A 23218-nucleotide genomic window follows, 5' to 3' on the forward strand; every position below is an offset into this window, starting at 1 on the left:
TCCCCTGAAATGTTCATGATATTTTTTTTGCATGCCTTCTGCTCCAGTGACTGCAATATTAATCACCGTTTCGTGCTTAGAATTTTATTTCCGATACAATTTTTCTTATCTCAAGCCTCGGCGGCTGTGGAAAAATTAATATAAATGACCGTTCCTCTTTGCACCTCCTTCTCTCTCTGCTCCCCCCCGTCACCCCGTGCCTGTTATACTGGTTGCTTCATATTCCATCAACGCCAAGTCAGATCCACCGCCAGCCCCAGGTCCAGCGGGTGATGCAGAGGTGAGGGGCCCACGAGCCTGGCGTCGCGCCTGCTGATGGAAACCAGCAGAAGGTGTGCAGTCTCTGGGTCTTCCACGTCCTCGGCTCTGGGCGCGCCTACAAGTCACTCCAGGGCGACTACGTGTCCTTTTACACGTGGGCCTGTGAGTCCCCTCTTGTCTATGGCGTGGAATTCCCAACCCTCACGCACCCTTTCTGTTCCGCCAAAATCACTGGCAGGTTTTGAAATCCGGTTTCTGCCACATCCTGGGGAGAGCATTCTGGGTACGAGACAGCCCCAGGGAAGACGGCAGGGCCCCCTCACTCACTGCGGAACAAAGACAGAGCCTGCGGGGCGGGACCGCTGAGCCGAGCCCAAACCGACAGAGCTCACGGCACGGGGCCTGCTCGCTGCGCCCGCTCACTCTGAGACCAAATGGGGCCTCTTTTCTTGGCTCTTTGATGGCACACCCCCTGCAGAGCCAGCTTCCAGGCTGGGCCTTCGGGGACACTGGAGGGCCGGGGACTTGCGAAGGGTGCCGTCCACAAGGAACTTGCCTGGCACTGCCCTGCATCCACATTCCACTCGTAAACCACTCTGGCCACCCCCCAGCCCTAAGGGAGGACCAGCCTGGCACCGGCAGCTGGGGGTGCCAGGGCCCCATGGGGGCATGTGGCCGGGGGCTGGCAGGGTCTTCGGCGTTCGCAGCCCTGCAGAGGGAAGGGGCATAATCCATCCGAGCCTGCCTCTTCACCCCCCACCCCACCCATGGCACCTCCCGGTGCCAGGGTTGGGACCGAGTGACAGCTGGCGTTTCAGGGACCCGGCCACAGCATTAGTGACCCACGTCACTTGGAGAGTCAATGCTTCTGCGTGGTCCACGTGTCCTCAGTGCGAGGGGACAGCGACCACAGGGGAAGGGAATAATCCAGATCCTTCGATTCTCTTCAACGAGAAAACTCGACACTGCTCCAACTCTTACAGCTCCTGCAGGCCAGAGTCCTGGTAGGTTCCCCAAATTTGTTAACAACCTTTTAAAAATGTAGGTGACACGTTATCGCTCACGTGTGAAATCTAAAAAATAAAACCGATGAATGAACACAAACAAAGAGAAGCAGACTCAGCTACAGGACGAACTTGTGGTGCCCAGTGGGGGAGAGGAGGGGGATGAAGAGGCACCGACAGCAGATGAGCTGCAAGGATATACTGCACAGCGCAGGTAACAGAGCCAATATCCCACAACAACCCCCATGGGGGCGTAATCTCTACAAATACGGATCACTACGTTGCACACCTGGAACCAACAGAATATCAGGAATCAACTTAACTTCAATAAAAATAAAAATTAATATATAATACACATCATTTTAGGTAGTCTATCAAAATCTGGTTTTAAGACAACATTTTCTAAATGATCAATAATTGAAAACAAATGCGAATGACTTGAACGAGTCAAACTGGCTCCTGGTTCTCTCCTGTCGGTGGGAAATGCCAGAGCAGGCAGGCAAGCCGCAGAGCGCACGCCCTCCCGAGGAGGGCCAGGCAGCTGGGATGGTTTCCCGCATCCTATGACGGCGAGGAACCCATCAGCGTATTCGCGCTTGTGCTGTGATTTCTTTCATCACTGGAAACAAACACCCGCGTTGGTCCCTGATCGTGTATCTCTGACTCTGCACCCGCTTTCCGGGGAACGCCAGCTCTCAGCTCCGGCTCTGCACCGGCTGATGCGCGTCAGCTTTACAAGCAAAGACCACACTTTAAATGTGACCCTCACCCCGCCCCCTCCACCTGTTGGTGAAATAGAATGTTCTTCTGTTTATTAAGGTGGCATCGTGGCAGCAGGGTCAGCACCCACACGCTCGGCCACGGTTCGGAAGGAAAACGGATGTAGTTCTGTGCGTCTGGTTGGAATCAGAGGCCAGGTTTTGCCGCCAGAAATAACTCTCAGAGGCTCGGAGCCCCGGATAAATCCTGCCTCTTCTTCCTACAAACTATTCGAAGACATCACGCTGGTGTGGCAGGTCCTGCTCTTGGGTGCATGTCCCCTGTTACATACTACGTGTGGCTGTGCTGTCACTGCCTTTAATCTTAGTGCCCACGCACTTCTAACCCTGGCTAACACGTGGCCCCTAACACGCTGGGTTGCTGCTGCCAGCCCTGACGTGCGGCAGTGTCTCAGAGATGCGAGATGGGCCACGGGCTGGACCCGCGACGTGAGCTTGAGTAATTCTCCTCCCCAGAGCTTCCTCCTCCATCAGGAGCCGGTCTATGCCTGCCTCTCAGGATGCTTTCTGATTATCGATAAACGAAAGAATGCACCTAAAATGCTTTGCCAAATGCCGAGGGCTGCACAGTTCCAACTGTGTTGTTGTCATTGTGTTTTGAGATCCTGAAAATGTATACATTTCCTATGTGGATAAATATAACAAAAGAATTCTGATGAGGATTAAACATGATCTTTGAGGCGTTCCTGCCATGGTGCAGTGGGTTAGTGATCTGGCTTGTCTCTGCGGAGGTGCGGGTTCAATCCCCAGCCCAGAGCAGGGGGTTAAGGATCCGACGTTGCTGCAGCTTGCAGCATAGCTTGCAGCTGTGGCCTGGATTCGATCCCTGGTCTGGGAACTTCCCTGTGGCTGAAAAGGAACATGATCTTTGACACTAGACCTAAAGATATTTTCCCCCGGTCTTCGATCCGTCCTCGGTGAAATGAGGCTGATGATAGGATGCAGTAGAACCTGCAACGGCATAGTGTATCCACATACTGTATTTATGTGCTGCATCTACTGTGTCCATGGGCTGTATCTACCGTATCTGGGTACTGTATGCACAGTAACTATATCCTGTATGTACAGTATCTATATACCACACATACACACTGTAACATGTACTGTATATGCTGTATCTATAGATTTATATACTGTATCTAGTGTGTCTATGTACTGTGTGCACTGAAACTCTATATAGATATACAGGATAGACAGATATACAGATATACTGCTGAATAAGTGACTGTATCTTGTATGTACAGCATCTATATCCTACATATACGTACTGTATCTATACACTGTAGCCCTGTACTGTATACAGTGTATCCATATATTCTATATTCTGTACACACTGTATCCGTACACAGCACATACTCTATCTACAGACCGTCTCTACGTACTATATACAAAGTGCCTCATACACAGCACCGCTCACTCAGAAGGTCACTGCTGTCCTTCCACCATGAATCACCTGAGTGGAAACAGCGCATTCCATCAGGGCACTGATATCCCACTCTGGGAAAAAAAACTTAAATTGAAGTCAATGAAGACGTATGTGCTAAGAACTTCCTCTACAGCCCTGCACTGGGGGCAAAGAAGGAGAATCACGGGGGCCCCCGAGAAAGGCGCTTGGACGAGCCGAGCCGGCGCCAGCTGCCGAATAAGCCTCCCAGGGGCCCTCCGTGTGCGAGAGCGCCTTCAGGTGGATGGGCCCACCAGCTGGACATTTTGCAGCCTCATCTCCAGTCAGGGTGCCCCCAGTTTTCTACGAAGAGAACTTGGCCAGGGCAGCTGATCCCCCCCACCCCCAAGTTGTCTCTGCAGCCCCGATCACGTCTAGTGCGTGTGATGCCACTCTGAGCAGCTCGGGGGGAGGACCCCGGGAGGACCCGGGAACCCCACCCCCTGACCAGCCAGGAGAGCCAGCCCGAGCCAGCCGCACCGCATCCTCCCAGCGTGGAGGCCAGAAGGTTCCAGTAAACTCTGAAAACACCTTGCCTGGGATTCCTAACTTGATGCAGGGGGGTGGGTACACTATGGTACATTAATGAAATGTAGGTGACAGGGCAACCACGGGCTAATTAGGCTAAAATAATCACATGGGCACATTTCCGTGTGAAATTTTCCCGATAAAATCGTATAGCAACGACACAGAATATCCCCTAGGTGCGATTTCTGCCTCACGACGGAAGAGGCTGATTTTGCAAGTGCCAAAGGCTCTCACCCACATCCCGAGAGCCTCCCTTTGCCTGCCCTGTGAGGGGCCTGGCAGGACAAGCTGCATGTCCAGGTCCTTCTGGTCAGTTCATCTCTGACCAGGTCCTCATTGGCCTCGTTCACCTCAAAAGCTCCTCCAAGATTTTTCATTTGTTTCTCCTCAATGTTGGTGTCCGCACCGCGTCTGATGAGGAGCAGGAGACTGGCCCAAGCGCGTGTCGCTGTGCCCACGGTGGCAAAGAATCCATTGCCTGGTGAGGAGGACGCCGAGGGGCACGGCCTCCACTGGGGACTGTTCCGCGAGGGACAGCACTTACTCCCACACGCAGCAGCGGTGAGGACTTGGACAACGGATGCTCGGACCGTGAGCAGAGAAGAGAACGGGCCTCCCTTGGAGGGTCTCGTCGTTCCGCATCGAGATGCGGCGGCTTGAGAGGGAGGAGGCCAGATGGGGCTCCTCCTTGCAGGACCACAGGGACAGGAGAAAAGAACGTCGCCCACAGGGCAGGGGACACCCCTCTGCCTTCCGGACGTGGTCGAATTAGCCTGGGCACAGGGGTCGTGCGTGCTCAAGAGGGCAGTTTCCTTTGTTCGTGTGGGTTTTTGCTGTTTCAGTGAGAGCTTCTCGGAGCGCTTCTGCATATTCATACGCAGGGTGTTTGGGAGCCATGGGCTGACTCAGCCCCACAATCTGAGGACAAACTCTGCTGGGGAGCATCTCCCGGCACTGCTGCTCCTCAGACGCGCCTTCCAACACACCTGCAGCGACACAAAAGCACAAACCACCCCACAGGCAGGTTCCGACTTAAATGTAGAGGACGAGGCCGGGAGAGCGTTTTCATCTTATTTGTAGAGGAGTGAAGAGTGGATTAGGACAGCCCACAGTCAACACTGTGGCGTGTTTGCACCGACTTCCGGACCAGCGGCGGGTGTGGGAAGTCTCGTGGCCCCACCCCCACCAACACTGGCTGAACTCAGGCCCCTACAACTTTCTGTGTGAGGAGTTCCCATCATGGCTCCACGGTTAATGAACCTGACTAGGATCCGTGAGGATGTGGGTTCAATCCCGGGCCTCGATCAGTGGGTTAAGGATCTGGCGTTGGCCCATTAAGGAATCTTGATAACAGTGCAGGGACTTCACCTCAGTGTGATCTCAGTCTGATTTGAAACGCTCAGTGGTTCCAAGCATTTCCGAGTTTATTTTTCACTGTTAGGTGGGGAAGCAGTGAAATTTTCTCATCTTACAAGTCCATGAATGTCTGGACCCTCCTTGACTCGTGCCTGTAAATTAGCCAATTCTTCTATGAGCTCAACTCCGTGTTGTAACACTTTGCCAGAAGCAGACAACAGCAGCTGCTGTGGGTTCAGTTGTGTCCCCACAAAAAAAGAGATACTGAGAAAGATGCACGATACTCTTGGGTTGGAGGAATCAATACCATCAAAATGCCTATACTATCCAAGGCAGTCTGCAGATTCAACACAATCCTTATCAAATTACCAATGACCTTCTTCACAGAACTACGACAAAATGTTTTTCAACTGTATAGAAACACAAAAGACCCTGAACAGCAAAAGCAATCTTGAAAAAGAAAAATGGAACTGGAGAAACTAGGCTTCCTGACTTCAGATTATACTACAAACCAACAGTCATCAAAACAGCATGGTGCTGGCACAAAGACAGAAACATACATCAATGGAACAGGACAGAAAGCCCAGAAGTAAGCCCAAGCACCTATGGTCAGTCAATCTATGACAAAGGAGGCAAGAACGTACATGGAGGAAAGAAGATCTCTTCAATAAACGGTGCTGGGAGCTCCCTTCGTGCTCAGCAGTTACCTAATCTGACTAGGATCCATGAGGATGCTGGTTCGATCCCTGGCCTTGCTCAGTGGGCTAAGGATCTGGCGTTGCCGTTGCCGTGAGCTGTGGTATAGGGTGCAGGTGCAGCTCGGATCTGGCATTGCTGTGGCTGTGGTGTAGGCCAGCAGCTGTAGCTCTGATTAGACCCCTAGCCTGGGAACTTTCATATGCTGCAGGTGCAGCCCTAAGAAGCAAAAAACAAGGTGGGGGGGCTGGGAAAACTGAACAGCTACATATAAAGGAATTAAATTAGAACATTCTTAACACCATACACAAAAACAAACTCAAAATGGATTAAGGACCTACACATCAGGCTGGATACCATAAAACCCCTAGAGGAAAACATAGGCAGAACACTTTTTGACATATATCGTGGCAATATCTTTTTGGATATACCTCCTAGAGTAATGAAAATAAAAACAAAAATAAATAAATGGGACCTGGTTAAAAGCTTCTGTACAGTAAAGGAAACCATGAAATAAAAGACAACCCACAAAATGGGAGGAAATATTTGTAAATGAAGCAACCAACGAGCAAGTCATCTCCAAGATATGCGAACAGTTCATGCACCTTTATAAAAACAACAACGGAAATACAGCCCAATCGAAAAAATGGGCAGAAAGTCTAAATAGACATTTCTCCAAAGAAGACAGACAGATGGCCAACAGGCACATGAAAAGGGGCTCAATATCACTAATTATTAGAGAAATGCAAATCAAAACTACATTGAGGGGTCACCTCCCACCAGTCAGAATGGCCATCATCAAAGTCTATGAATAATAGATGCTGGAGGGGGTGTGGAGAAAAGGGAGCCCTCCTACAACAGTGGGAATGCAAACTGGTGCAGCCACTGTGGAAAATGGTATAGAGATGCCTTAAAAAACTAGAAATAGGAGTTCCTGTTGTGGCTCAGTGGTTAACGAATCCGACTAGGAACCATGAGGTTGCGGGTTCGATCCCTGGCCTTGCTCAGTGGGTTAAGGATCCGGCGTTGCCATGAGCTGTGGTGTAGGTTGCAGACACTTCTCGGATCCCACATTGCTGTGGCTCTGGTGTAGGCCTGCAGCTACACTCTGATTAGACCCCTAGCCTGGGAACCTCCATATGCTGAGGGTGCGGCCCTAGAAAAGGCAAAAAGACACACACACACACACACAAAGAACAACAACTCAAAAAGAGACAGAGAGCTGCCGAGGTCCCATCCTCAGTGGTGCCTGTGGACGTGAACTTATTTGGAAATAGGGTCTTGGCTGATGTAATCAAGCTGAGATGAAGTCACCCTGGGTTAAAGTCGGCCCTGATCAAGTCCCTAGGGTCCTTCTAATGACTGAGGGAGAGAGACACATACAGACACAGCCAGAGACACTGGGGGAGGGGCCCAGTGAAGACAGAGGCAGAGACTTAAGAGAAACACAGCTGACCGTTGAGGACACCAAGGTCCTGAGAGGCCCCAGGAGCCAGCAGAGACAGAGAAGGACCCCCCAGACAGGCAGAGGGAACAGCTCTGCCCACACCTCGGTGTCCACTTCCAGCCTCCCGCCTGCGAGAGCAGGCTTTCTGCTTTTTCAAGGCCCCAGTGATGGTATTTTGTTCCTGAAGCCCCTCGACGCTCAGCCAGCAGCTGACAGCGAGAAGCAGCAGCCGGGTTTACGGCCTCTCCCTCCAGAGCCACTGGCCTGTGAGCCCTCGTGGACTGAGTCCCTGGTACCGAGGATGGCCTTCCGCCCAGTGCTTTATCCGGCCGGGCACGGGTGACGGGCTCGTCAACTTCAGGAAGTTTCCTTTCTTCCCACCTCCTACCTACAGTGATAACGCCACACAGTTCAGGACTGTTAACAGACTATTTCTTTAGATTCACAGCAAAACTGAGCGGAGGGTACGGAGAGTTCTCATTTGTGCCCTGCCCGTGCGCACCCCCCCATCAACAGCCCCACAGGTGGTATGTCTGTTGCAATCGATGGTCCTACTGGGAAACATCGCTATTTCAGGATGCTGTGTCGCCACAGCACGTCACTTCTGGCCCTGGCTTCTGCACTGGTCGGGATGAGGCGAGGCTTCAGGGCGGGAGCTCACAACCCAGCTCTCGGGGCCTCGAGCAGCCGCGTTCACTTCACGTCCCGCCCGCTCCTTCACTCGGGCAGCGAGGTGGCCCGAGGCAGTGGCTGGGAGGCACCACCCTGCGGGCGCCACGCGGCGACCATCCACGGGGGCCAGGGCACGAGGGACGGTGGTGTCGTCACCACCTGCCACGGCCGTGCTCTCTGGAAACCACACCTCCTACCTACAGTTCGCGGCGACTGCAGCGACGGATGGACGGCGTCAGCATCGTGACCTCGGTGTCCTTCGGCGGGAGCTCAGTGTGCGTGACTCTCCGCGCATCTGCTACGTGTTTTCACGTCGATGCCCGTGTTGCTGGCACATTCCAACAGCATCGTTTTTTAAATTCTCCTTATCAGTCCTTAAGCCTTTTCTTTCTTTCCTTGGACCGAAAGGATTTGCAGGGCGGGAGTGCGTGACGTTGCTGACGGCGTGTCCTCGTTTATCTCCAGTTTCAGAGACAGCACTTCGCAGTGACTTACTGTTGGGATCAACCCTCACGAAAACGAAAGGCTTTGGTCCAGCCCTCGGCCCGGCTGAGGGAGATCCGGTTCCCAGTTTAGTAAGAGGTTGTAGCATCACTGAATGCCGACAGGGGGGACACGCTTTTCCTGCTCTGCGGCAACAGCGGCACACGCGTGCTCCTGGGCTCTAGAAACGGGAAGAAGTACCTTCGTCTATTTTCCTCGGAGCAGCCATGAATTTCTGAGTTAAACCCAACGTGGTCAAGAGACACTATTATTTTAACACATGCCGCAGGATTAGATTTGCTCATTTCGTACCCAGTTTGGGCAGGTGCGTTGCACTGTGGTGAGTAACTGGTTCACGTAGCCTAAGACTTCATCAATGACAACTGAATGACAGATGCTCAGAGATGGAAGCACAGACGTCTTCATCGCTGAAGACAAGAAAACCACCTGATACGACTCGAGTGGCTTGGGGTGTCCCTTCTTTCTGGCCGCGCCCACGGCATGTGGAAGTCCCCAGGCCGGGGATGGAACCCACCACAGCAATGAAAACACGGGATCCTTAACCCCCTGCGCCACCAGGGAGCGCCACTTCTTGGTCTGCTGAGCCTCGGTTTCTTCATGTCTAAAGGGGGTGGGTGGACGACCGCTGTGATTCCTTGGATTTGAAGGCACCTTGATTCCAGGACGCCTTCTCCGGGAGAGTCTTCCTGCAGGAGGAGCAGCCCCACAGCGTCCTGCAGCACACCCAGAACTGTCCCCCTTAAAACACAGTGGGGACGCTCCCCTGACAAGAGGCAACAGAGTAGCTATTCAAGAACCACTGAGACTGGGTCCCAAGCCCTACATGGAAACAGCTCCTAACGAACCAAGCCTTTGGTGCCTAAACTCTCAGCCCACGATGGGTAGAGGCCAGACAGAAACTGGCTGGAGAGCTGGCACCGGGAGGCAGCAAGAGAGGCCTCGTAAGGGAGCAACACAGCCAGACTTCCGGCCACGCGCAGACCAGAAGGCTGGTGAGGTAACGTATTTCGTTCTGCTTTCCTCTTTTCTGACTTAGAAAACTTTTTGTACCTGTCTTTTTTAAATGGTCAGGTTGCATTTAATGTAGAAACAACTAACGATGTCCTTTATGGACAATAATTCCACTTCGGACTGGAGAGTGCGTTTCCTCCTGCGTTTAGCAGGAAAATGTGCATGTGACAGCTTCACTTAATCACCTTCTGACCTTAAAAAACATGTACTCATTTTAGGATCGAAACGTGGACAGTGGAGTTCCCGTCGTGGTGCCGCAGAAATGAACCCGACTAGGAACCAGGAGGTTGCGGGTTCGATCCCTGGCCTCCACCCTCAGTGGGTTAAGGATCTGGCGTTGCCATGAGCTGTGGTGTAGGTTGCAGATGTGGCTCGGATCTGGCGTTGCTGTGACTGTGGTGTAGGCCCGTTGGCTTCAGCTCCGATTTGACCCTTAGCCTGGGAACCTCCATATGCCGCAGGTGCAGCCCTAAAAAAGCAAAAAAAGCAAAAAAGGAGAGTGGACCCTGTAACCTGAATCCTCTGTGTGGAGGATTCTAAAACCAAGGGGTGGTGATACAAAATTTAAAAAAATTTTAAAGATATGTACCGGGAGCTCCCTGATGGCTTAGTCGTTAGGACTTGGCGCTTTCAGCTCTGCAGCTGGGGTTCAGCCCCTGGTCCGGGAACTGAGGTCCCACATCCAGCCTTTGCACTCCTCAGCCCAAAAAAAAAAAAAAGAAGGAAAAAAGTAAAAATAAAAACAAAGACATGCACACATAGGACCTAAAAAACCCAAAAAAACAAAAAACTTCACTTTATGCGGTGTTGTGCAAAAAAATTCATTGGGCCACATTCAGAATCTAACAGTTTGAATCTGTTTTGAAATGAATTTGATCTTTTGACACACTTAATTCTTTCTACTGACAGCAGGATTCCATGCCCCGATTTTTAGAGGTTCATAAAACAGCGATACAAAGCTTTCTCAACATCAGGGAGCACGCGCGAAATGAGAGTGTAAGTGAAGTTGGCGTGCTCCAGAGCGGGGCTGAATTTTAGTTGACATCTTCTTGGGATCTCTTTTTCAAGGATCGCATGTTTGGGGCACGACTGGGGTGCTCTTGGGACTACGAGGTGGAGGAGGGTGGCGGCAGGTGTGCAGAGGCACGTAAACCCTTCTAGACACCCAAGCTCCCGACGGCAGCTCCATTAGCACTCCTGCATCTTGAAAAGCTTTTCCAAAGCCAAAGACTTTTAAAATTCAAAAGTTGAAACTCCCTCTCCGCTGAAGAGAAGACAGAAGCCGCTCTTAGGCGTGACAAATATTATCTGTCCTATTTTTAACATCAAAAGCCACACACCAACAAAAAGACAAAACAGTGAAGGGAGAAAAGAACACACACAGGAGGAGACACTTTTTCCCCTTAAAATGTCGATGAGTCTTTACAGACCCACTTGCCGGAGCCACGAGGTAAGAGCACCCCCTTCTGAGAGGAAGACCCCAGCCTCCGAGGAGCTCTCCTCCGTCGCATCCCCCTCCCGGCGCACACTTAGCCGCGGAAAACAGCTTCAGAACAATCCAGACCCATTACCTTACAAGAACCCACTCGACAGCACAATGCTTCTCGTGTTTACTGAATGTTTCTCTGCTTCACCGCACATCGCCGGTCAACACGGGACAAGATTAGAAGCGAGTCACAAAAACCCGGAGGATACATTAATTACACTTCTGTGTAATTCCCTTTGGCTCTAAATTCTGTGAATGTTTCTAATTTATAACAGTTTCTCTGGCTATAATGTTCCAATTAGCAAATGTAGGGAAAAAAAATAATTGTACTGCAGGACGCTGGATGGCGTTTTGTTTTCCTTTTTCTTTCCTCATGTCCTTTGAAGCTCATTCAAAGGAGTCGTCTGCTCCCCCTCGCTCCAAACAAAAAGCATTTCTTACATAATTACCTTAGTGATGTCTCACTCACGTGATTTTAAGAACAGGTGACCACAAGATACACCTTTAGTCCTAAGACATGGTAACGCAGAGTCTGGGTGCTCTCAAGGGTGCGACTGGGTTTCTGCCCAGAACCGCCCTTGCTGGGCAAACAGAGCGAGGGGGCGGGGGGCAGGGAGGAAGGGCTGCCGGAGCTTCTAATTAGACTTTGGAAAGCAGATCTGCTCCAACTTAAACCGCTTTGTACAATAAAACTGATGCTTCATCTGATGGTGCAGGAAACGTTTTATTCTATTTGCAAAAGAATCCTCAGATTAGATAATTATCCCAGGACCTTGCAAAAACAAATTAGCAGTTTCTTATCAACTGGGCCTTGAAAGGGTTTATAATTCCTGGCATTTAGTTGTGGTAGTTTGATAATAAAGCTACCAAGTTTTTCATTTCAGATTTTGGAAGCATCCGTTTTTATGTCTGACTTTCCCATTAGAACCCACTACACTAGTGAGTCGCAAACTGTGGGGAAATAAGTACCAGTTTGCTTTTTAATTCCAATCCACTGAAGACCCCACTAGCAAAATTAAATGGAAAATAATGGCTAGAAAAACAAAGACGCAAATACAAAGAACAAGCCTAAATCAGAATAAACATTCTGGGTCAAATGTCTAAAAAGCTTTCTAAGGTTTCTCTCCATTTCTGCAGTCCATGTGGACCAGTGGGCTATTTGGGGACCATCTGAGCACAGACGGGTCACGGTGCCTAGACGGGGGTTCCCAAAGGGTGGGCCCAGGTGCCCCGAGGTGCTTCCACGAACCCACAGGCCAGAGTGAGGTCGTTTGCGCGTTCATGGGGGAGGCTGAGCTGCGGGACAGGGTGGCAGCAGCTCCAGAGATTTCAGAGTTTTCACCATCGGGTTATATGCCATTCCTTCCGATCCCGTCGGGTTGGCAAAGCCTGCCGTTCCGCAGGTGCTGAGCTAAAAAGCAAGTGTGAAAAGCCGTATTGAACAGGAGGGGCTGTGGCTGCGCCCTGAGAACGCGTGTCGCTGGGTCACTCAGTGCCAGTGGCCGCTCACACCCCACGGATCAGGAACTCTGGCGACTGCAAAAGGAAATCAAAGTACTGTTTTTCCTTTCCGTTTCATAAATTCTCTTTGTTTGGACCGAACTCCTTGGTGAGCAGACCTGTTCTTTTGGCTCAGAGCACGGGGAAGAATTTTAGTACCTCGTACCTCACGAAGCCATCAGACAGGGTTGGGTCACTTCTCATTCTTTTTGTGTCCCGAGGGTTGGCCTGTTCGGTGCTCGCTGAGTGAGTGAATGAGTCACTCGGACCATCGGCCCCCCTCCGCCTTTGGAATTTATGGGGTTTCAGTAACGGGGTACCGTCCCAGATTCTGCAGGCTGAGGTCTCTGTTGAACTGAAGAGGCCGGACACGGCTCTCAGCTAAACCCGTCCTCTGTAAGTCTCGCACGTCCCGCTGGAGACCTTCTCTTCTCGGCGGTGGCACCACCCAGGACTCTTTTCCTCCGAAGGGACGGGCCGGGGGCAGGGGGCGGGGGGAAGGCTGGGGGAGGCCGAGAGGACTTTCCGGGGAAACCTTTACTGGCTTGGGTCCCTTGTCTTCCGAGGGAGCTACGCGTCCATGGAGAGAGCAGGCCTTGCCCTCGAGGGTGCGGGGAGGCGTGTCCTCACGTGGGTTTCTAAACAGCGGATTCCAACAGAGTGGTTTGAGTCTCTTCGGGTTTCTTTCTTCTCTAAATCATTCCTTTTTGCTCCTGGATGTTTTAACTAATGTTTCCCCATCTGACATTTGAACCTACTCGACTTTTAAAAAGTCACAAATTGTCCCTAATAACAGCACAAATGATGTCGGCTGTTGACTGTAACAGCATTTTTTAGCACTTTCTCTTTTGCGTGCTACAGCGCAATCATTTTCATTAACCATTCCTCTATCCAAACAAGGTGCCAGTTTAGCATAATAATAAAGCAATTTCCTGTTCTGCAGTGCTGACTGGGGGCCCACGCGAGTGACACTTGGTGGCTCAAGTCACAGAGCAGAAAAGCGCCAGGTCCAGTAGAACCCACCCCCCAGCTCTGCCTGTTGTCCCCGAGCACGGCCCTCCCACCCCGAGTCCTGCCCCTGGGCTGGGCCCGCGGTGGGGGAGCAGCCGGCCGCCCGACCCTCTTCCTCGTGCTTTTGCCCAGAAATGGCTCCCCTGGGCCAAGCCTTCGCTGCGCCGCCCGCTGCCCTGGCCTCTCCTTAAAAGCTGTTCCTCGCTGCCCTGGCGTGGCCCCCGCCCGCTCGGGGGCAGGTGAAGCAAGGCTATTTCTTATCAACAGGAAGAACACGGGAGAAGGGGACCATTCAAAGGAGAAGAACCTGCTATGACAACCTGTCACTACTGCACGTGGTGCTGCTTCCTGAGCCCCCAAAGCTCTCCACGGACGTGGGGGCCGCACGCTGGGGACGCAGCAGCCAGGCCTGCCCTTGGCGCTGCACACAGCCCCTTACACACACACCCACACACCCACGTGGCCGGCTTTGTAAGCACTTTGCAGCGACGGCCGGAACTGCTCTGAAGCAGCCAGCGCTCGGGGTCATCGGGGTCCTGCGTCTCCATAGGCGTAAAGGGACTTGCGGGGCGGATATAAAGGGGATGTCCCCAGCGACGAGAAGGCCGGGGACCTGGAGCTGGTGACTTAATCCTGATGACCGTCCCCGCCTCTGTCAGTCGGACAAGAGCAGAGGAACAGACAAATCTGCAGGTGAGAGAAGGAGGAGCCATCGGAGCCACTGAAGCCTGATGGGAGCTGTGACCCTGGCCTTCCTCTTCCCGTGGGTGGCACATCCCCCACAACGGGCGCTGTCCACCCTGCAGACTGAGTGCCCCAAAGGCCAGGAGGTGGTGCGGGTCAGGGGACAAGGCCCTTCCCAGTCCGCTTGCCGGGCTACGCCAACCAGATCATAGGATACGAGCAGGGGCAGAGCCGCGGACCTGAGTCCAGCGCTGAGGCGAAGGGCGCCCTGCAAAGCCCACACCACCGCCCCCCACCGAGCTTTGAGGGGGCAGGGTTGGGGTCTGTCCTTGGTCAGGTGCCAGGTTCATGGGGTGCCATCTGTGTGTCACTTTCTGATATGTTCCTGCACCCCAGGTACTGCCTGGGCACAGTGCTCAGGAAATGCTTACTGAGTGAGCCAATGGGTGTTATGAGACAAGCACGCATGCAGGGGACATGAGAGATTATAGGCAAAAGACCCGGCCCCCGGATCCCCCAGACTCCTCCACTCGGCCCCCACCTAGGAGAGGAGGCAGCTGGAGATGCCTGGGAAGAGCGGGGACGGCCGAGCAGGTGCCCCTGGGGCCCCCTACTCCCTCCTTCCCCAAGCCTCAGCTCCTCGTCGGGCGCAGGACACCCCAACCCCTCCCGTCTAGGCCTGTGCTTGCAAGAACCACAGCGTCGTTCCCACGGAGTCCGCGTGGGCCATGTCGGGCCTGACGGAAAACGGAGAGGAGGGGCTGCCTGGAGCATTTCGGGGCACAAGGGATGTGAGCCCGTCCCTAAGGCTGGGATGCCGCCCACCGCTGCCCAGGACCCTCACCCCGTTCAAGGGATCCCTCAGGGCCTCTGCTCTGTGGAGAAACAGCAGAAGCTGCTGGGCCGAGGGCGGGCGGGCAGGCCTCTGATCCCTGCAGCCTCGGGGCCGGTCCGGCCACGGCACCGCCACCTGTTCTGTCTCCGGTCCTCCCGGCTCTGAGCCCTGCTCCTCACACGGCCCTCGAGGTGGACATCACCCCCTGGGGGCAGGGCCTTCGGGCGGAGGGAGGGTGGGCTTGGCGCTGCCCACACCCGCGAGGCCTGTGTTTTCCCAGAACCGGCCCTCTGGGGGCTCGTGGTTTTTCTCTCCTTTCACCGTCCCCCCATATTTAGGGAATGAGTCTGAGATGCCAGACCACGGGGTCGGACTGAAGATGGAAGAGGGGTCTGGGCTGCCAGTGGCGGAGCCTGGGCCATCCGGGACTGAGGCTTGTCCAGGCAGACAAGCTGGAGGGCCCCGGGCACCCGTGACGTGGGTATGGCTACGGCTCCAGGGTTGTTCTCCTGGGTTTGACCCCCCAGCGGCCCTTCTCCGCGAGGAGGAGGCTGCCTTCAGCAGCACTGGCCGCTCAGGACAACCAGGAGGAGCGAGCCCACCCCTGGGCTGTAAAGGACTCAGTTGGGCCCTTGGGTCCCAGGAAGGGGCCGAGGCTGTCAGAGGGACCCAGGGGACCCAAGGGACGAGGCCCCAGCCATGCAGCTCCTCCTATCTGGAGTGAGCCTGTCTCCTGAGACCCTCGTGGACCACAAGCGGAGGGGCCCTGGGGAAATGGGGACGGAGGAAGGACAGGCACGGGCGGGGCCAGCGCGACATCACTCACGGGCAGGCAGGGTGGCCCCTGACCCGCCCCGGGGAGGTGCTGCAGAGCGGCCCTAGGACCCCTGGGCGGCCCCAGCAAGAGCTCCCCTTTCCCTCCGTGGGGTCAGCTGCTCTGAGCTCCTTAATGACTTGGCTACAATCTCTCCTCCAGAGCAAAAGGCCAGAATGGGCTTCAGTGCAGCCACAGATGCTTCCCTGAAAGCCCACTGAGATGCACAGAGAGAATGGGGCCTCGGGGGCCCCAGCCCACCCTCCCAGCCAGGTGAACAGTCTGCGGGAGGGCTCAGCCTGCTGTTTGGAAGCTTCCAGAACCCTTCCTGCAGTGCTGATCCTTCATGGGGGGGTCGGTTCTTTGCTTTCTCTGTTCCCTCCTTTTTCTTCCTTTTTTTTAGAAATGGAATTTTAAAACAGCCAGCAACTAAGGCAAACTCCCAGGATAACAGTCTCAACAATTTACATAATGCGAGGGTTCAGGAGAAGGAGGCAAGGCAGTCCTTTTAAATTGTGTGACACAGTTTAAAATAGGGACCCTTGGCTGGCATTAAACCGCAGTCCTGGAAACCCGATTATAAAGCACTTAGGGCGGCTCGGCCAATCAGGTCCCTTGATTGGCCGGACGGCCTCACCCTGTAATCTTCCATCCTGGGCGGCTCGGCCGGCTGTTGGACGGTTCCCCGGGGCTGGTTGTCAGGGGCAGCCAGCCTTCACGGTAAGAAATATCACTTTCCCTTGCTTTGGTCCGTGTGCCCAAAATGTCGCTCCTGGACAATGGGGCCCTTTGTTCCTGCCTAGAGATGCTGGTTGCCACGGAGCCCCTGCTGGGGTGCCGGGGAACCCACGGTCTGAGCACCCGCCCCACGTTGGTCGCATCCAGGTTCGTCGTCGAAACCCAGGGGCGTCACCGCAGGCCCAGCTGTAGGTGGGGCTGACACGACACCTGTGTCCTGCCAGCCAGGCCTAGGGACTGCCCACGTAGACGCGGCACTATGCCAGCGCTGCCTGCTCAAGCCACTCTGGCGGCCTTTCCTGAGCACCTATGCGGGGAACACACCGGCCAAGCCTGTCCCAGGTCTGGCCTCAGAGCCTCCAGGAGCCCCTGCCTGTGTGACACGAGTGACAACACAGTACCGGGCGACGAGGCTCTGGTCCAAGGACCTGACACTGTCCAGGGACACGAGGGCCCGAGGCTACTTCACACCCAGAGCCTGCAACCCTCGGTGAGCAGGAAGGCGGCCCTGGGAAGGCGAGAGCTGTGGCTGGGGGCGGGCCGTGGGGGGCCCTCTCGCCGGGGACCCGCATCGGCGCAGAGGCACAGGGGCCGGCGTAGAACAGCCAGACAGGACACCAGCCCCGGCACAGACTGGGCCAGCCCGAGCCGAGCCTCTCCCTCCAGGGGCCTGGGAGCGTGCCCCGGCCCACTCTGCCCCTCGGTCGCCCTCGCAGCCCGCGGTCACCAGCCCTGCTGAAGCACCGCCCTCGTTGCCGTCCTGACTCTGCCCACCCGCCCGGGGCCATGCACTCCTGCCACGCTGCCCGACCTGCCCAGGCACAGGGGCCTCTGGATGTGTCCTCAGGCCGCGAGGACTCACACTGAGCTGCTCCTAAGAAGCGCCATCTGGACAGCGCCGTGTGTGAAGAGAGCACAGGCGGGGAAGGCGGGGGACTGCCTGGGGACCTGCCGGAAGACGGAACCGCGTAGGACCTAACGCCGAGGATGGCACATCATCGAGGAAGGTGCTCAGAAGCCAAAAGGGGGAGGTGGGGTGGCAGCAGGTCACGGTCCCCGTGACCGGTGGGGGATTGCCCCGGACACCGAAGCCTGCCAGGAAGGCTGCCCGGGATGCAGAGAGATGCCAGGGTCCCGCCTCCTCGTCCATCTCCTTCAGCTGCGGGGGCGGGGGGAGCGGCCCCCAGAGGGACCCTCTGTGGGACCAAGCGGGACAGAGGGACAGCAGGACTGGACCCAGGAGCAGGGGCCCAGCTCAGAGGTGACTCACCTCAGCATCTCAGGTTGACCCTGAGACACAGAGCCGGGTTTCTTAAGTGACGTCCCCATCCAGGTGGAGCTGGTCACCAGTTGTGCACACAGCTCGCAGTCACTCGTGTGCACACACAGCACACGTGTGCACACACAGGTGCACACGCAGAGCACATGTATGCACACAGTTTGGACACGTGTGCACGCACATGCGCAGACACGGGGCCCCCAGAGGTTCCTTCCAGCCACCCCACTGTCCCCAGCACAGGCAGCCCCCCTCTGTCACCACCTGCTGGCCTGACTTCCCATCTGCGGGAGACCATCCACAGAGCGAGAGGGCCGGGCACACGGGAGCCTGGCTGCAGTGGCTTTTACTGCTCTTCCTTCCTGACCCTACTCCCTCATCGACCCCCAAACTCAGGCCCCTGGGGCCCACACATGCGACCTGAGGAAACGCAGCTCCATCCACCTTGTCAGGTGACCTTGCTTCGAGGCCTGGGGCAATCACTTTCCTGAAAAGTTCTAGATGTTGAAGACATAAACTAGAGACAGAGTTGGTTTGTGGCTGCTGCTGTTGTCTTTTTAGGGCCCCAGGTGCAGCATATGGAGGTTCCCAGGCTGGGGGTCGAATCCGCGTGTAGTCACCTACCTACAGCACAGCCACAGCAACACCAGGTCCGAGCCGCGTCTGCAACCCACACCATAGCTCACGGCCATGCCAGATCCTCAACCCACTGAGTGAGGCCAGGGATCGAACCCTCGTCCTCATGGATCCCAGCCTGGTTCTTAGCCCCCCGAGCCATGGTGGGAACTCCTAGAGACAGATTTGTGATGTGTCTGTTCCACGAGAAGCCACCATTGTAACCTCTTCATCTGGCCGGTGCGCTGCAGGCAGGTGTCACCCACCAGCTGACTTCAGAGAGTTCCAGAATCCCCCTGTGCTCCATGGGTGTCCTTCCCTGCCAAGCTTGTGGGCGACAAACATTTGTCCCCAACGGTGTCACAGCATCGGTGGTAGCTGCACTTTGCCTGTGATGCAGAGCAGACTTGCTGCTGTAAGTGGGAGCGTTTTCCCTGTGTGCTGACACAGGAGGTCAGGGCCACGTTTCTGCACCTACGGCCTGGACACGGCAAAAGTACAGAAGAGACCAAAGTCACGTACCTTTGCACCGAGACCGCGTCTGTGTCTGTCTGATGACAGGTACACGGAGAAATTTCCCACAGAAGGTGCTGTTCTTTGTTCCTGCTCCCCAGGAGCCTCTCTGATGCTGGGGGAGGACGGAAATCAGCAGACCAGGATCTGGGAGCCCCGCAGGCCTGCCAGGGCGTATCGGGACGTAAGGTCTCCATGCCATCTGACGCTCGTGGGCTGGGGCGGATGCCCGGTGGCTGAAGCCCTTGGAAGCACCGGCCTCCCCCTGCAGTTCCCGAGGCCACAGGAACCGAGGCACGTCAGTGTTTGGAGGAAGAGCCAGTGTTGAACATCTTACAGCAGGTGCAAGCCAGATAGGCAGGAAGGAGCCATCCCCTATCCCTGGAAAAGCCACCCCAGGGCCAGCCCCTGCGGGTTTCAGATGCCCAGGGCCCTCCGGGCTGGTCAGCAGGACCCTGTCGGATGGTCTGTCCTCGGCACGCAGGGCTCTTTTGAGACTTGTTCCCACCCGCCCACTCGCGTGCTCTCAGAATCCACCCGCCCTGCACACCAAGAGGAAGGAGGCCACCTAGAAAACAGCACTCCTTCTCATGTTGTCTGCAAGGGAGAGAAAGAACTGCGTTGCACCATCGGGGCACCCTCCGCGTCTGTGAAGCCCCACATGCCCGCGCTTGGGTCGTGCTAAGAGCCACGTCTGCATTTCCCGAGTAAGTTGCTACTTTCCAAGAATAGAGAGAAAAAAAATGAAAACCACAATAAAAAGGGGAGACATTTTACAAATGTATAAATTATCTATAAAGGAGAGATACTCAGGCTGATATTTGATTTTTCAACTGCAACACCAAATGCAAACTGGCAATAAAGCTGCGTTCACAGAGTTACGGGTAAAAGGATGATGAATTAGGAGATTATTCAATTACGGTTCAGATGTAAGAGCCAAGAAAGCTGAACATGGGTGGGTGTACAAGGACTCAGAAACCACAAACTCATCTCTACAGAATTCCTCAGGCAGGCACCCCACACAAGCGAAAATGAATTAAAGAACTGAACGTGAAATACGGAAAAACGTGATACCGAACGAACAGCACAACTCACAGTCAAGTTGGAACATCTATCAGCGATGTGATTATAAACCTGATGCAATGGTTAAAGCCGAGGTTTGGAACATGTTTCGTGTTTGGTCTGGATTTTTCGTTGCTTGGGGCTGAAGAGGAAGCTCAGGGCCTGTCTCTCCCCCTCGACCAGAGTAGCTTTCAGCTCATTTTTCTTATCAGGACCTTTTCCCAGTGTTTCTGACAGAGAAATGCAATCTCGTTTTTGAGATGGATACACATTGCTCAACCTTTACGGGTGACCTAAGGATTCTGGAAGAGGTTCTAGGTCTTCCTGGGGCTGAGGTAGAGCTACGATCTAGCCACCAAAGGGATGGCACTTTGTTTTTTCCTTCTCAGTATTTACAGCTTTTACATTTTCTTGTCTTTTATGGTAACTCGGTGTTGAACGGAAATAGGGAGGGAGCTCCCCGGTGGCTCAGCGGGTTGAGGACCTGGCATTGCTGCAGCTGTGGCATAGGCTGCAGCTGCAGCTCAGATTCAGTCCCTGGCCCAGGAACTTCCATATGCTGTGGATGTGGGCAAAAAAGAAAGAAAGAAATGGTGATAGGCTGCCTTCTGGACTTGATCTTGATGTTGTGGGGAAAATTCTAAAGCGTTTTACCATTAACAGTGAGTTTTGCTGTGGGTTGGGGTTTTTTCTCCTGTCTTTTTTCTTTTTGTCGTTGTTGTGGAGGTGTATCGATTTAAGTACAATGTCTTCCATTTCTATTTTAATGAGATTTTTGTGCCGAAAGGATATCTCATCTTAGCAAATGCTTCTCTGCGAGTCTGTAGACAATAACGTGGTTTTTCTCGTTTAATCTGCAAAGTCGGTGAACTAAATCACTGGCATCTTCTGATGTCGAACCATCGGCCGAGACACCCCTGGGAGGGTCTTTGATGTATTTAATGTGCTGGGCTTGCTGAATTCTGCTCCGGGCTTGTGCAATGGTGCACACGTATGAAGCTGGCTGTAATTTCCATGGGAAGATCCTGCAGTTTCATCCACACTAAAGTGTGCTTGATTCCATTAACATGTTTGGAGCCCAGGGAGTTCCCGTCGTGGTTAACGAATCCGACTAGGAACCACGAGGTTGCGGGTTCGGTCCCTGCCCTTGCTCAGTGGGTTAACGATCCGGCGTTGCCGTGAGCTGTGGTGTAGGTCGCAGACGGCAGACGTGGCTCGGATCCCGCCTTGCTGTGGCTCTGGCGTAGGCCGGCGGCTACAGCTCCGATTAGACCCCTAGCCTGGGAACCTCCCATAAGCCGCAGGAGCGGCCCAAGAAACGGCAAAAAAAAACAAAAACAAAACAAAACAAAAAATTTTGGAGCCCAGTCACCTCCAAGCCTGCGGTCCTCCTTGCACTGCATCTGTAGATTGGCCTGGGTGGTGGGGACTTTTGACATCTGTTTGTCATCTTCAGCGTCTTTCGTCTGCGTCTTACGGTTTTCCAAGTACAGGTCTTTTATCTCCTTGGTTGATTTACTTCTAGGTATTTTTTCTTTTTGATGAGATTATAAATGGGACTGTTTTGTGAACTTCTCTTTCCAATAGCTCATTGTTGGTGTATAGAAATGCAACAGATTTCTGTGTATTCACTTTGCACCTGCAGCTTTGCTGAATTCATCGATGGTGGTAACCAGTAGTTTGTGGTGATGTCTTTAGGATTCCTACGTATCATATCACGTCATCTGCCAACAAGACAGCCTTACGTCTTCCTTCCCAATCTGGATTCCCTTTGGTTCTCTTGCTTGCTTGCTTACTTTCTCTCTCTTTTTTTTTTCTTTTTTTTTTTTTTTTTGTCTTTTTGTCTCTGAGGGCCGCACCTGAGGCATACGGATGTTCCCATGCTAGGGATCCAATCGCAGCTGCAGCTGCCGGCCTACACCACGGCCATAGCCATGCCAGATCCTTAACCCACGATCGAGGCCAGGGATCGAACCCAAGTCCTCATGAATGCTGGTCAGGTTCACTAACCGCTGAGCCACAACGGGAACTCCTGGTTCTTTCTCACGTCTGATTGCCGTGGCTAGATTTCCCCGACTCTGCGGAATACAAACGGTGAGAGACACCCTGCCTTGTTCCCGATCTTCACGGAAACGCTTCCAGCTCCACGTCAACAGCGTCCGGCCTGTGTTGACCCCTGGGTGGAAATCTTTCAACTTGTACGGACCCACGGTCACGGGCCTGTATTGACTGAAATCAGCTTTGGTGGGACCACGTCAAAGCAGGTGACGTCCACCCGTAAGTACAGTTTTCAGTAAAGCGGTAGAAACCGCACCGGTGACACGCCAAGTTCAGTGCTCAGGATGTGCCGCCATCGCCACGTCTTGATTTAAAGAAGGGAAACGCTACCCTATTTGCCCTCAGAGGCTGGGGGGGGGGGGGTGTCACGTATTCCTCTCGCCGTGGATGGAAAAACTTCGGGATTTGTATCACTTGATCACTTCCTCCCCGAAACACAGTCGAAGCTGCTTTCTTCTCTGCTGAAAAGGACCAATAATGGTCAACACAAACGTATGGCTCAATTTAAATATCCAGCCTGGTGTCAAGGGCCAGAGGGAAAGACAGCGGAGACCCCCCCACACACTTTCATTGGTAAAGTGCTGGGTGTTCACCTGATTCAGTTTTAAATGATAAGAGCTCCCTGTGTGAGCTCTTCTCTGGCTCGAACCCCGGCTCCTCCATTTGTGACGTTGACCTTCGGCAGGTGGCAACCCCCGGGTCTCGGTCCCTTTGTCTGTACACTGGGGCAGAGCCTGTGCCCAGATGCAGTCGGGGTAAGGGCGGGGAGGGCGGCTTGTGAGCCCCGGGCTCCGTCTCCTCCTCCCCCGCGTCCCAGCTGTGGCTCTGGTCCATGGTCTCCCCGCTGGCCGCCGGGATCCGACCTCACTGTCCATCCCGCCACCCCCACTTCTCTGGCCCTGAACTCCCTCGCAGGCCCGGACG

The sequence above is a fragment of the Sus scrofa genome, chromosome 11, assembly GCF_054392235.1.
Source record: "Sus scrofa isolate SSC_HxYL_T2T_F1_AM1 chromosome 11, Sscrofa_HxYL_maternal_Yorkshire_Landrace_v2.0, whole genome shotgun sequence".
NCBI lineage: Eukaryota > Metazoa > Chordata > Mammalia > Artiodactyla > Suidae > Sus > Sus scrofa.